Source organism: Jaculus jaculus, chromosome 1 (genome assembly GCF_020740685.1).
Source record: "Jaculus jaculus isolate mJacJac1 chromosome 1, mJacJac1.mat.Y.cur, whole genome shotgun sequence".
Lineage (NCBI taxonomy): Eukaryota > Metazoa > Chordata > Mammalia > Rodentia > Dipodidae > Jaculus > Jaculus jaculus.
This window is the reverse complement of record NC_059102.1, coordinates 212,241,247-212,255,293: the sequence shown is the minus strand read 5'-3', so window position 1 is coordinate 212,255,293 and position 14,047 is coordinate 212,241,247.

Genomic DNA, 14,047 nt, shown 5'->3' with positions numbered 1-14,047 from the left:
GTCATATGTTCTCTGTCTTCTGTTGATCCTAGCTACAAATGGTTGGACTTGTATGTGAGTTGGAATAAAACTTGGTAGCAGAGGCCAGTAGGCTATAAAGGAGCTTTAAGGGAGAGAGGAAAGGGAAGGATATAAGGGGATGGTATTATATATATGTAAGTAGAAGAAAACAGATTACTGGGGTGGAAAGGCCTAAGTGAAGTCAGAGGAAAAGATTAAGTAAAGGAAGGGTGGGAGGAGGATTAATAAATATCTAAGAGTCATATGGAAATCAACTTTTTTTGGACAATAGTGCACCCAAGAAGCCATAGATTGTTACTAGAAAATTTTCATTGCCAAGGACGGGATATCTTCCAGTGAGTTGTTGGCCAGGGAGGACTCTGTTGCCTCCACAAAATTATAAGCTATTGCCAAAGCTCCTGATTTCCCACCAGGAATAGATGGTAAGACTCCATTGCTGCTTACTCCACATGTGTGGGCTGCAAAGTCACTGAGAAATCCTGCTGGAGCTGCGATGCAAACCTCCTTCGTGTGGACCAGCTGACAGAAAGCTGGAAAAAGCCACACTGCATGCAGTGCCATGGGAGAGAGAAGTCATCAGTGGAGATAAACAAGAGTGGACACTGCAAGCCTTAAATTTGGCCAGCCAGGCCAAATGAGCCAACAGATGCAACAGTGACATGTTTGTTATGGGGGAAACTAATAGCTTTCTAATTGGACTGGAGGCATGCTCCATGGGAAGGAATACATGCCTGATACTGAAAACCTATGAAGGGGAACTCATGAGCCCTAGGGGTGTAACACCTGCTGCTGTCTGGCTAAAAGTATATACTATGCTCACCAAACTGCCTGGTAAGCACTTCTCTTAATGTTCATACCCATATATTAATGCTACTCTCACTTCTGGTTAGAGAAGCTTTTCTTTTCAGATGGCAGTGACCTCTGGGATGACTCAAAAGGCAACATTGTGCTGAAAAGAAGTGACAGAGGAGTTTTCAGCACTAAAACATCTCTATCACACCTTCTGAGGCTCAGAGTCCATTGACATTAAGAATGCAGGAGGCAGACAGGTTTGGTGATGCATACCTTTAATCCCAACACTCAGGAGGCAGAGGTAGGAGGATGGCCATGAGTCTGAGGCCACTCTGAGCCTACATAGTTAATTCTAGGTCAGCTTGGACCTAGAGCAGAGTGAGACCCTACCTCTAAAAACCAAAGGAAACAAACAAAAAAAAAAAAAAAAAAAAAAGAATCTAGGAGGCAAAGGAAGGGTAGCACTCCTTACAATGCACTCTTCCAGACCTAAAATGGCCTGGATATCCATGACCTTGCAATACCTGCCACTACTTACATGAGACCATTAATAGGAGGAAAAGATGATGAGATCAAAATAAAAGACTGATGGGGGGGGGGGGGAACATGATGGAGAGTGGAGTTACGAAGGGGAAAGTTGTGTGAGGGGGGAATTATCATGGTTTACTGTCTATAATTAGGGAAGTTGTCAATAATTAAAAAAGTAAAAAACAAACAAAAACTGAAAACAAATGTGTGTGCTTGCCTACTTATTTCCATGAGATAAGTCCTTGAAGTTATCTTGTTGGATCCAAGACAATGCATTTCAATAAATCCTTCCCCTGCCCATTTTGCCATACAACGGAATTATAATCATATACACTCTCCCTGTTGCAGTCAGGTTCCCATTGCTGGCAGAAAACACCTGACTAAGAGCAGCTTGTGGGAAATAAAAGGTTTATTTTGGCTTATAGTCTTAAGGGAAAGCTCCATGATGGCAGAAGAATACAATGGCATGAGCATAGGGTGGATATGACCTCCTAGCCAACATCAGGTAGACCACAGCAACAGGACAGTGTGCCAAATACTGGCAAGACAAGGGGAAATTGTTTATAATACCCATAAGCCCGTCCCCAAGAATACACTGCCTCCAGGAGGTATTAATTCCCAAATCTCCATTAGCTGGGAACATAGAATTCAGAACACCTAAGTTTATGGGGGAACACCTGAGTCAAACCACCACATTCCTTCTGTGGCCCCTATAAACTGATAACCACTCATGATGTAAAATGCAATGCATTCTTCCAGCTTTAAAAGTCTCCATAGATTTTACCAATCCCAATGATGTTCAAACATCTCCATAGTACAAAGTCTTTTAACTGAGTTATAATGCCAAAAATAAACAAACAAAAGAACAATGGCACAGAATCCACATTCACACTGCAAAAAAATGGCACTGGGGATAGCAAAGAAATATTCAACCAATACAAGATTTAAACAGGCCCATGTATCAAGCTCCAAGTCCAACAACTCTAGCTAGTAACAAATCTCCATTTCTGGTAATTCTAACCAGCAACAAGTCTGTGGAGTTCCAATCCTGCCCCTCCAGCTGGGCTCCTCACAGTCCTTGAAAATTCATCCAGGGCCAGCAACTCTCCTTAGCAGCTGTCTTGTGGTCCCAGCATCCCCACTGGGTCTCCACTGCAACCCCTGGTCCATCTTCATGGCTCCATCGGGTCTCTATGCAGGCATCCAGCAGATCTGCTTCACACTGCTCGTGGCTATTTCCAGTGTTACAAATTCAATGACTTCTCTTCCTGAATTTCTTATAGTGCATAATACCAGGTGGGGTGCCAGTTTGTTAATGGGGGAAGGATAAAGCAGACTTTGAGGGACAGAACACTTCTTCAGTATTCAGTCCCCTTCAAAAGACTGCATTTTCTCTATTGTCCCAACTCAGGTCAGTTGGCCCAATCTCAATGGCTATAATCTGTCATACAATTGCAGCTCAATGGGCAGCAGTTTTGGCCTAAAATTTCATTTCTGTGCCATATCCCTCTGCTCACACCAGTCCATTTCTATACAACCAACCCTGTACAAGTTCTCAGGACACAGGAATAACAGCAAGCCTTTCACACAAACTGTTTCTAGCCTGCTCCAGGCAAAGCTCTTTTCACCCTCACAAGCCAAACTTCACAGCTCATAGTTCTTACTGCATTCAGGTCTTTCACCTCTGATCAGAATAGCCCATCAAGCTATTCTTACAACACTACAAATCATCTCTAAGGTCAAGGTATCAAATCCTTCCACATTCCTCTTTAAAATCAGCTCCAAAACACCAAAGTCATGTCAGATGTCTAGCACCAACCCCATTCTCTGTACCAACTTTACTGTTGCAATCAGATTTGCATTGCTGGCAGGAATTACCTGACCAAGAGCAGCCATGGGAAAAAATAGGTTTATTTTGACTTAAAGGCTCAAGGAGAAGCTCTATGATGGCAGAGGAAAACGGTGGCATGCGAAAAGGATGGACATCACCTCCTCACCACCATCAGACAGACAATAGCAACAAGAGAGTGTGCCAAACACTGAAAGGGGAAACTGGCTAGAACTCCTATAAGCCTGCCCCTAACAATACACTGCATTCAGGAGGCGTTAATTCCCAAATCTCCATCAGCTGCGACCCTTGCATTCACAAATCCTAAATTTATGGGGAACACCTAAATCAAACCACCACACTCCCTATTCAATTTTGAGAATGACTGCCTTCCAATAATCCAATAATGAGACATTGAAATTATTTGCAGATAGAAACTGGCTGTGGTGGCTAATGTGTATAATCTATAATCCTAGTACTCAGGAGGCTAATACAGGAGAATCACTGTGATTTCCAGGCCAGCCTGGGCTATAGAGTGAGACTCTATCACAACACAATAGCCACAAAACATTTACACACACACACATGAAAAAACAAAAACAAACAACAAAAACAGAAAACAAAAACCATCATTTGCCCCAAAATGCTTTAGCTTGCTCTCCATGGCTGCTTGGTTAAGATGAATGCACATTTATTGTCTGTTTTATCTCCATTATAGTGAGATATCTATGCATATTATTTACAATGGACTCTCATTCCTTCTTTGATTTGTTATGACTCTCTACATTTAGTGTATTAATAGTTTTTCTATATGCCACAGAACATTTTTCTTCTATCTTTCCATTTGTCTTTGTTGTATGTAGCTTTAAGTAGTTCCCCCTTTATTTTGTGGTATCTAGGGTTGATGACATTCTTAGAAAAGCCTTTCTACTTTAAAAATAGCAAGGCACATATTTCCTGTAGTGTTTTTCATGCTGTTGGAATAATTTGTTTGTACTTCTTTCCTATTATATCTAGAATTTAGTGTTAGGTAAAGATAGGCAGTGCATTTCAGAATGCATTGCCAATTGTCCTGGTCTGGTTGCAAATCTCCATCTTATTGTTTCACTTTTAGATGTTTCTGTTTGGTTCTTTCTTTCTACATAGTTATTATTCCATTTCAACTTTAGAATCATTTATTGTATTATGAGAAAACCTTGGAGGGATATTTTGAATCACTTTAGAAATTAGGTGAGACGTGGCATTTGTCTAGTAACAAATGGTCTGTCTACTTGGGATCTGATGTTTGAGGTTTCTCAAGTTAGCTTTATTTATAATTTCCCTATAAATTTCTCACACTGCTTATTATTCTTATATATTTCATTATTTTAAAAGCCTGCAAAAAGTTTACTAGCTATGGGACATACATATACATGTATTTACAGGGGGACATAAATAAATAACTTAAAAAAAATTTCACTGAGGGCTGGAGAGATGGCTTAGACATTAAGGCACTTGCTTGCAAAGCCAAAAGACCAAGATTCAATCCCCCAGGAGCCGCAAAATGATGCATGTATATGGAGTTTGCCTGCAGTGGCTGAAGGCCCTGACGCTCCCATTCTCTGTCAGTCTGCCTCTCTGTCTCTCTAATAAATAAAATAAAATAAAATAAAATAAAAAGATTAAAAACATTTCATTGAGCCAGGCATGGTGGCTCACACCTTTTTTAATTTTTTTTTTTTTTAATTTATGTGAGGGAAAAAGAAAGGGAGGGAGGGAAGGAAAGAGAGAGAGAGGGAACAGGCATGCCAGGGCATCCAGCCACTGCAAACAAACTCCAGATGCATGTACTGCCTTGTGCATCTGGTTTATATGGGTCCTGGGGAATTGAACTTGAGTCTTTTGGGTTTGTAGGCAAGTGCCTTAACCAGTAAGCCATCTCTCCAGACCATGGCTCACACCTTTAATCCAAGCACTCAGGAGGCTGAAGTAGGGGGAATCACTGAGTTTGAGGTCAGCCTGGGTTGGAGTTAAACCCTGCCATGGAAAAAGAAATTCACTAGATGAAATAATTTTTGTATTCATTAATTTTTTTTATTATGCTTATTTATTAGAGAGAGAAAGGAAGATAGAAAGAAAGAGAGAATGAGCATCCCAGGGCTTCTAGCCACTGTAGACAACTCCAGATGCATATACTGCCTTATGTATCTGACTTAAGTGGGCTCTGGGAAATCAAACCTGGGATTTTTGGCTTTGCAGGCAAGTGCCTTAAGCACTAAGCCATTTCTCCAGCCCCTGTATTCTAATTTTTAACTGTTAATGATAATATCACATGCACCAAATGTGAAATACAAAGGGGATACAGATAAACTTCTAGATATATTATTTTATGTATGTTTCCAGACTCTTCTCAATACATACATCAATTGTGTGTGTCCATCAAAGACAAGTTCCAGAGCAGAATATTACTGGTGTTTTCTTAATGACATGAAACCTGGTGGGGTATGATGGTGCACACCTTTAATTTCAGCACTCGGGAGGCAGGAGAGAGAAATACTACCTTAAAAAAAAAATAAAAAAGGTAAAGGAAAAGAAACCTGGAAACAACCTAAATGCCCACTAATATCAGAAGAACAGGTGAACCAAGTGTCATTAAGTACACCATGAGATACTAAACACCTGGCAGCAATAATATAAGACCTGCTGAAGTAACAGGAAAATCTCAAGGCCTCTAAACAGAGCAAAAGCAGCTTTGTCTGAAGAAATACATTCTCTATATTTTTTTTCACTTTTTATTTAGTGAAAGTCAGAATAATGGTTACTTCTTCAGAGGTTAGTATTTTCTAGGACTACAGGATGATTGGGGAACATGGGCGATATTTTGCAACTAGGTGTAAGGTTCATTGGCACATAAAGAGTTAACACTTAAGATTTGGCCACTTCATTCAGACTCATTTTACCTAATTGGCTTCCTAGTAGGCTTGTCTATCTAGTTACCAAAATGAAAAAAATAAAACAAAACAGCAAAAGTATAAGAAACAACTAATTTTTTTAAGTGGCTATCATAAAAATCTACTCATTACTGCAAAATTCATTCTACTCACAAATCCATTGCTCTGCTTTTCTGAACTGGCCAAGCATTCCACCCAACATACCCCCGGTCCTTCTTCCTGCAGTCAGTGTTTCTGATGTGTGTTCATAAAATCTTCTTCTCCCAGGCTTCCTGCCTAAAAGTATCACATTTGCTACTATACACAGTATTTGAAAAGGATCTCATATTGATCTGATTTCCCTTTTCATTAACACCATATTTATTAATTTTTTCTATGTCTTTATTCATTTGCAAGAAGACTCTGATGAGCCAGGGCCTCCAGCTGATGTAGACAAACTCCAGATGTGTGCTCCACTTTGTGCACCTGGTTTTATGTGGGTACTGGGGAATTGAACCTGGGTTGTTAGGCTTTGCATGCAAGTTTCTTAACTGCTTAGCCCTCTCTCCAGCCCATTTTATAATATTTTTATTCATTTTTTGGGAGACACACAGAAAGAGGCAGACATATAGTATGGGTATAGCAGGGCATCTTGCCATTGTAAAAGACCTCGAGATGCATATGTGACTTTGCATCTGGCTTTACATGGGTACCAGAGAATTAAACCTGGGCTATTAGGCTTTGCAAGCAAATGCCTTTAACCACTGAGCAATCTCTCCATGTCTCCAGCCCTTACACCATCTTTTTTTTTTTTTTTTGGAAGTAGGGTCTCACTTTAGCCCAGGATGACCTGGAATTCACTATGTAATCTCAGGGTGGCTTTGGACTCACGGCAATCTTTCTACCTCCACCTCCTGAGTGCTGGGATTAAAGGCATATGCCTCCATGCCTGGTTCCTTAAACCATCTTTAAATGGACTTCACAAGCAGATTTCTCCTAGGATCTACCCATCTAATCCCTGGCCTTAATACATTTTGCAAAATTATTTCAGTTTAATTTCTAAAACAGCACTTTCTGAAATGATGGAAATGTTCTAAGCTTCACCTTCTGGTGGATTGATCACAAGTTGCTATTGGTCCTTGAAATGTAGCCAGTTTGCCTATAGAGCTGAGTTTCATTTTATCTTCTTTCTGTTGCTTTAAAATTAAGCTACCACATGTGGTTAATGGTTAGTTTGTTTGCCAATTCAGTTCCTTAAATAAACAAGGCTCTGCTGTGTCTTCTGATGGCACTGGATTTCAGAGGTACACAACTCTAGACCTCTTGTGCCACTTTGCACAGTGGACTTCTTCAAGCTCAATGTATTCTCTTAATATTTCTAAAGTTTTTGAGTGGTAATGTTTTTTTTTTTTTTTTCCTAATGGAATCACTCTTCTCTCCCCTCCCCATCACCCTTGCATTATTTTGAAGTAGTCAGGCCCCATTTTGAAGCTATAGCAAAGGTTTTAAAATTTTTTTGTGTGTTCATTTTTATTTAGTTAGTTGAGAGCGACAGAGAGAGAAAGAGGCATATATATATATATATATAGAGAGAGAGAGAGAAAGGGTGCGCCAGGGCCTCCAGACACTGCAAATGAACTCCAGATGCATGTGCCCTCTTGTGCATCTGGCTAACGTGGGTCCTGGCGAATCGAGCCTTGAACCAGGGTCCTTAGGCTTCACAGGCAAACGCTTAACCACTAAGCCATCTCTCCAGCCCCAGCAAAGGTTTTTAATCTCTATTCCCTTTATTTGAAATGAAGTCTCCATCCAGAGAACTATGTGTCACTGAAATGATTAAATTATGGTCAGAGCAGAGTACACTCAGAGTTTGAGCAGTCCAGTACATAAGCTATGTGGCTACTAGAAGATTTAGATTTGCACTGACACAGAGGGATGGTTATACCAAAATATAATGTGAAAGCTCAACATGGTGGTACTATGCCAGTAATCCTAGCACTTGAGACATGGATGAAGGAGGATCATTAGTTCAAGGTCATCTTCAACTATATAGTGAGGACAACATGGGCTATATTAGACCCTGTCTTTACAAAGAAATGGTCACCCTGAGACTACATAGTAAATTCCAGGTCAGCCTGGGCTTCAGTGAGACCCTACCTCAAAACGCCAACCAAAAGAGAAATTAATTACGCTTGGTTCATTGGGCTTTTAAGGTAAGTACCTTAACTGCTGAGCCATCTCTCCAGACCCCTTAAAATAATTGTTTAAAATATTTTGTATATTTTCATTTATTTATTTGAGAGTGACAGAGAAAGAAAGAGGCAGGTAGAGAGAGAGAGAGAATGGCGCGCCAGGTCTCCAGCTACTGCAAACGAACTCCAGACACGTGCGACCCCTTGTGCATCTGGCTAACTGTAGGTCCTGGGGAACTGAGCCTCCAACCCGGGTCCTTAGGCTTCACAGGCAAGCGCTTAACCGCTAAGCCGTCTCTCCAGCCCCTTAAAATATTTATTGAGAATTATAATATATGAATATACAATACTTTGATTATATTCCCTTCTTATTATCTCCTTTGCTCCCTACCACTATTCCACTGAGCACTCTCATTTTTGCAAAGTAGGCCTTCAGCTTTGATGTCTCATTCTTTTTTTTTTTTTTTTTTTTTGTCCTCCTCCAGTCTCCATGTCAAAATGTTGATGGGCTCAGAATTGTGCCAGACTTATGGAGGTAACAGTAACCACTGTGAACGTCCTGGTCAGTTCCTATCCAGAGGTCAGTGCCCCAAAATATTCCTTCCATTCTATAGCTCTTAAAGTCTTTTTACATCTTCTTCTGCAATGTTCCCAAAACCTTGAAGGGCATGATAGATGTCTCATTTATTGTTGAGCACTCAATAGTGTCTTAGTTTTAGCCTTGATGAGCATTGTGTATTCACTGTGTACCACCATCCTCATAGAGAAGTTTGTCCGGTTATCAATGAGATCAACACTCATATTCTTTTTTAAAAAAATATATTTATTCATTTATTTGAGAGAGAGGAAGAGGCAGATACAGAATGGCCATGCCAGGGCCTCCAGCCACTGGAAACGAACTCCAGATGCATGTTTCCCCTTGTGCAGCTGGCTTATGTGGGTCCTGGAGAGTCAAACTGGGATCCTTTGGCTTTGGCAGGCAAATGCCTTAAGGGCTAAGCCATCTCTCCAGCCCCACACTCATGTTCTTTCTGCCACCTCCTCTGCAATGTTTCCTGAGCCTTGGCCGGTATGGTAGAGACAACTCATCTAGTGAAGCAGCTGCCCTTTCTCTTCTAGTAACATTTATAAATCTTGGATATTTAAAACAAAAATTACTTTTTAAGTTGGGCATGGTGGTGCATGCCTTTAATCCCAGCACTCAGAAGGCAGAGGTAGGAGGGTCACTATGACCCTGAGACTACATAGTGAATTCCAGGTCAGCTTGAAAATTATATATATGAGAGAAAGAGGGAGAAAGAATGGATACACCAGAGCCTCTCCAAACTCTAGATATATACACCACCTTGTACATCTGGCTTTACATGGGTAGTGGGAAATCTAACTTGGGTCCTTAGGCTTTGTGGGCAAGAGCCTTAACCATTGAGCAATCCCCCAGCCATAAAAATGTTTTGAGCTAGGCATGGAGGTAGCACTGGGGAAACTGAGTAAGTAAGGAGGACTATGATGAATTCTAGGACAGCCTGGGCTACATAGCAAAACCTTGTCTCAAAAAAAAAAAAAAAAGAAAGAAAAGAAAGAAGAAGAAGGAAAAAAAAAGAATGTGAAGCCTGGCTAGTGTCACACACTAGTAATCCCAGCTGGCAAGACTGGCTAGACTGAGGAGGAGTGCCATGAGTTCAAGACCAGGCTGGACTGCAAAGTGAAAGTCTCTCTCTCTCTCTCTCTCAAAAAAAAAATATATATATATATAGTAACTGAGATAAGACAAGTGTAAAGAATTTGAGGCCAGCTTTGGCTATAGCATGAGTTCACGATCAGCCTGGGCTAAATGAGACCCAGTCTTGAAAAACTAATATATATATGTATAAATATACATAGATTTATAATATACATAAAAATATGTATGTATTATTATGTATATTATGTATTATGTATGCCATACATATACAAATAGAAAATCAATAGGATATCAAACACTATCACAATCCTAGTTTGCCTTGTGAGTAAGTGTGCATATGTGCACATGTGTATGCATATTCATGTATGTATAGAAATCAGAGGAAAACCTTGGGTTGGATAGAGGAGTAGATATGGGGTTCTAAGTATTCAAAAGATTTGCTGTTGTTGTTTTGAGACGATGTCTTTCTTGGTCAGTAGCCCACACTGGCCTCAAGCTTACAGTGAATCCTGTCCCGACCTCCTGAGTTGCAGCTATTATAGTTACATAACTATTGTGCCCGCCTTGTCAAATGACAAGTTTTAGAACAAAATTTCTACATAGACGTGTAATTTAGCCATCTAAACACATTAAGTGTATCTTGTAATTGTACATGGGACAATTTCAGTAACACAAATTAAAATCTTAACAGAGGAAAGAGAATTTTAAGAAATACATGCTATCAAAAACATTAGAGTTGGACTTGGGTGATAGACTCAGCAGGAACTTAATTGTCCTGGTAATGATTGAAAGAAGAAAGAACATACTGGCTCCTTCCTTCTGTGTAGGGAAGAATATTCAGTTACATAGCTTCATAGTAAGCTTGAGGCCCACATGGGCTACATAAGACCCTGTCTCAAAAAACAAGCAACAGGGCTGGAGAGATGGCTTAGCGGTTAAGCGCTTGCCTGTGAAGCCTAAGGACCCCAGTTCGAGGCTCGGTTCCCCAGGTCCCACGTTAGCCAGATGCACAAGGGGGCGCACGCGTCTGGAGTTCGTTTGCAGAGGCTGGAAGCCCTGGCGCGCCCATTCTCTCTCTTCCTCCATCTGTCTTTCTCTCTATGTCTGTCGCTCTCAAATAAATAAATAAATAAAAATTAAAAAAAAAAAAAACAAACAAGCAACAACAAAATACTAGAGTCTGGAGCTTGGAGTTAAAAGCACTTGTTTACAAAACTTGCTGGCCAGAGCTCAATTCGCCAGCATGCAAAAAGTAGAGCTTGTGTGTGGAAGGTAGCAAGAAATCCTGGTGAATCCCCCACTCCTACACAAATAAATAAATAAATAAATAAATAGGTATTTAAAAAAAAAAAAAACTATTTTGTTAATGTCCATATGAGTCTGAGAAAAGAGAGAGATAAACAAAACATGGCAAAACATGAGATTCTAGTTGTTCATTTGAATTCTTTTACAGCTTTTCTAGAGTTTAACTTTTATAAATTAAACAGCAGAAGTTCTTTGTTTGGTCGGGTAGGTCTGTAATCCCTGCTACTCAAGAGGCTGATGAAAATTCATGGCAAGTCATGGTCATTTCTTCAGGACCAGGAAAGAAAAAGAGGTAGGGATGGGGTGGTTGGGGGGTGGAGGCACGGGGCAGGGAAGGAGAGCAAGGGTAGGTGGCAGCATCTAAGACTTTAGGGAGACATTGATTTTGTTGTTATTGTTTTGAGACATGTTCTTATGTGGCCCAGGCTAGCCCAGAACTTGCTATGTACTCAAGATTGATTTTGACCTTCTGATCCCCCAGCCTCTGTCTTCCAAGTGATGGATTCCTTAAATTATCTAGAGTGTCCTCAGCTAATCCTCCCACCCTGGCCTTCCTAGAGCTGGGATTTCTGAAAATGTGTCTTCTTAAAAGTCTTGGGGCTGCCCAGTATGGTGGTGCACACCTTTAATCCAAGCACTTGGGAGACCCAGGTAGGAGGATTGTTGTGAGTTCAAGGCCACCCTGAGACTACATAGTGAATTCCAGGTCAGCCCTGGCTAGAGCAAGACCCTATCTCAGAAACAAAACAAAAAAACTCTAGAGAAACATAACAAAGAATTAATGGGAAAGGAGATAAGGTGGGGGTGGGTTAGGCTCCTTAGATTTGACAATAACTAATTAGGGTCACAAAGGGAAGTTAATGTAGGGATTTTCAAGTATAAAGACATAGTTTTCCACTTTTATCAAGCAATTCATCACTGACCAAAATTCCATATTAATTCAACTCCATTCAAAACAATAAAACAAATAAAAATAAATTATGCTAAGAAATTAATAAAAAGATAAGATGGATAGAAATGACAGTTTTCTTTTTCTTCTTTTTTTCTGTCTTTCATTTTTTTTCTTTTCTTTCTTTTTTTTTTTTTTTTGAGGTAGGGTCTCACTCTAGCCCAAGCTGACCTGGCACTATGTAGTCTCAGGCTAGCCTTGAACTCACAGCGGTCCTCCTACTTCTGCCTCTCAAGTGCTGGGATTTAAGATGTGTGCCATCATACCCAGCTTGTTTGTATTTTTTTAAGGCAGAGTTTCACTGTAGCCCAGCTGACCTCGAATTCACAGGGATCCTCCTACCTCAGACCCCCAAGTACTGAGTTTGAAGGCTTGTACCACCATACCTGCTTGATATGACAGTTTTCATGGATATTCATGTATCTTTTTCATAAGTATATGGGAAGAGGTTTTAAAAAGTTGAGGTATGTCACATTTTTTCTCCACATTCTCAAAGTGCTATAGACGTAGTAAAATATGATCTCTGCTTTTCCCAACATAATAAGAAATTACTCCTCTAGGATGAAAAAAAAAAAAAAAAAGATGACCTCAGAGAGAATTTACATGTGTATTTCTTGGAGTAAAATTTGATATTATGTGAAGTTCAGAATCTCAACATCAGGCATAGGAATTCCATTGGCGTGGGCTGGGCAGAGAACTTGCCTAGCATGCCTAAGGCCAACAGGGACCCTCAGTCTAACCTAGAGTGTTGCTGTATCTGGAATGGCCACATAGTTTTCATATCTGAAACAAGAAACACAATCAAGGTAATCTTTAGCTGGTTAAAGTGTTGCTTAGGAGGAGCACAACTCAATAAAATGTTTATTTTGGGTGAGGAGCAGAAAAGTGTATTCACCCAAAGTTTTAATCTACATTTCAATTAAAAATTTTATTACGCAAATATTCAAAAAATTCTAGAAAGTGGTTTGAAATTAAATTTCCACCAACTGCTTCTCTTGAGAAATATTTAACAAATACACAGGAAAGAAATGTGACTAACTTTCATACCCTTTTTATCCTCACCTTCTCTTTCCTTTTTAAGCCAACCTCAGACTCCTGATGGTGGATACTTTTAAGGAGATAGAATCTGTGTGGGTAGAAAAAAATAAATAGGCTGGATTTTCAAGAATTTGAACTATATCTGGTGATTTTGAGCATACTGGCTCTATTTTTGTCTCCATAAAAATAAATAAAAAATCTATCTCTTAGAATTGAAGTTACTTGAGGTAATAACAGAAACACTTGGGGTCTTATCTGGCAGATAGGAATTATTTTTAAGAAGACAGAATATTTAAATTCAAATCTTTTCATTTTATCTTATCACATCTATCTACTGCTATATAGAATTGCTTCTTCTTGTGTAAGGGTAAACTTTCAATCTCATAGTTGATGCTTTCCAAGCTGAAATTCTCATTTTCTTATGTATATTCCAATCTGTCAAGGCACTACTAAAATGCAACCTTCTTCTACTTTTATCATTTCCACCTACGTATTTTTAATTTCCATGTCTCCTTGATCATGTTAGTCACATTTTATCAGATAATTCAAGAAATCAAAGTTTTCTACTGTTTCCCATGAATTTGTTACCTATCTTTAATCTTGCTAGAAAAAAAGTGTAGTGAGGCCACTTCCTATTGGTTCTCTGGGGCCCAGGTAAGATTAGATCAACCAGACTGGCCAGCTTGTCTACTGAGAATAGAAAGAGCTCATCCAGATGTGTATGACCCTTGTGGTAGTCTGATTCAGGTGTTCTCATAAACCTAGGTGTTCTGAATGCTAGGTTCCCAGCTGATGGAGATTTGG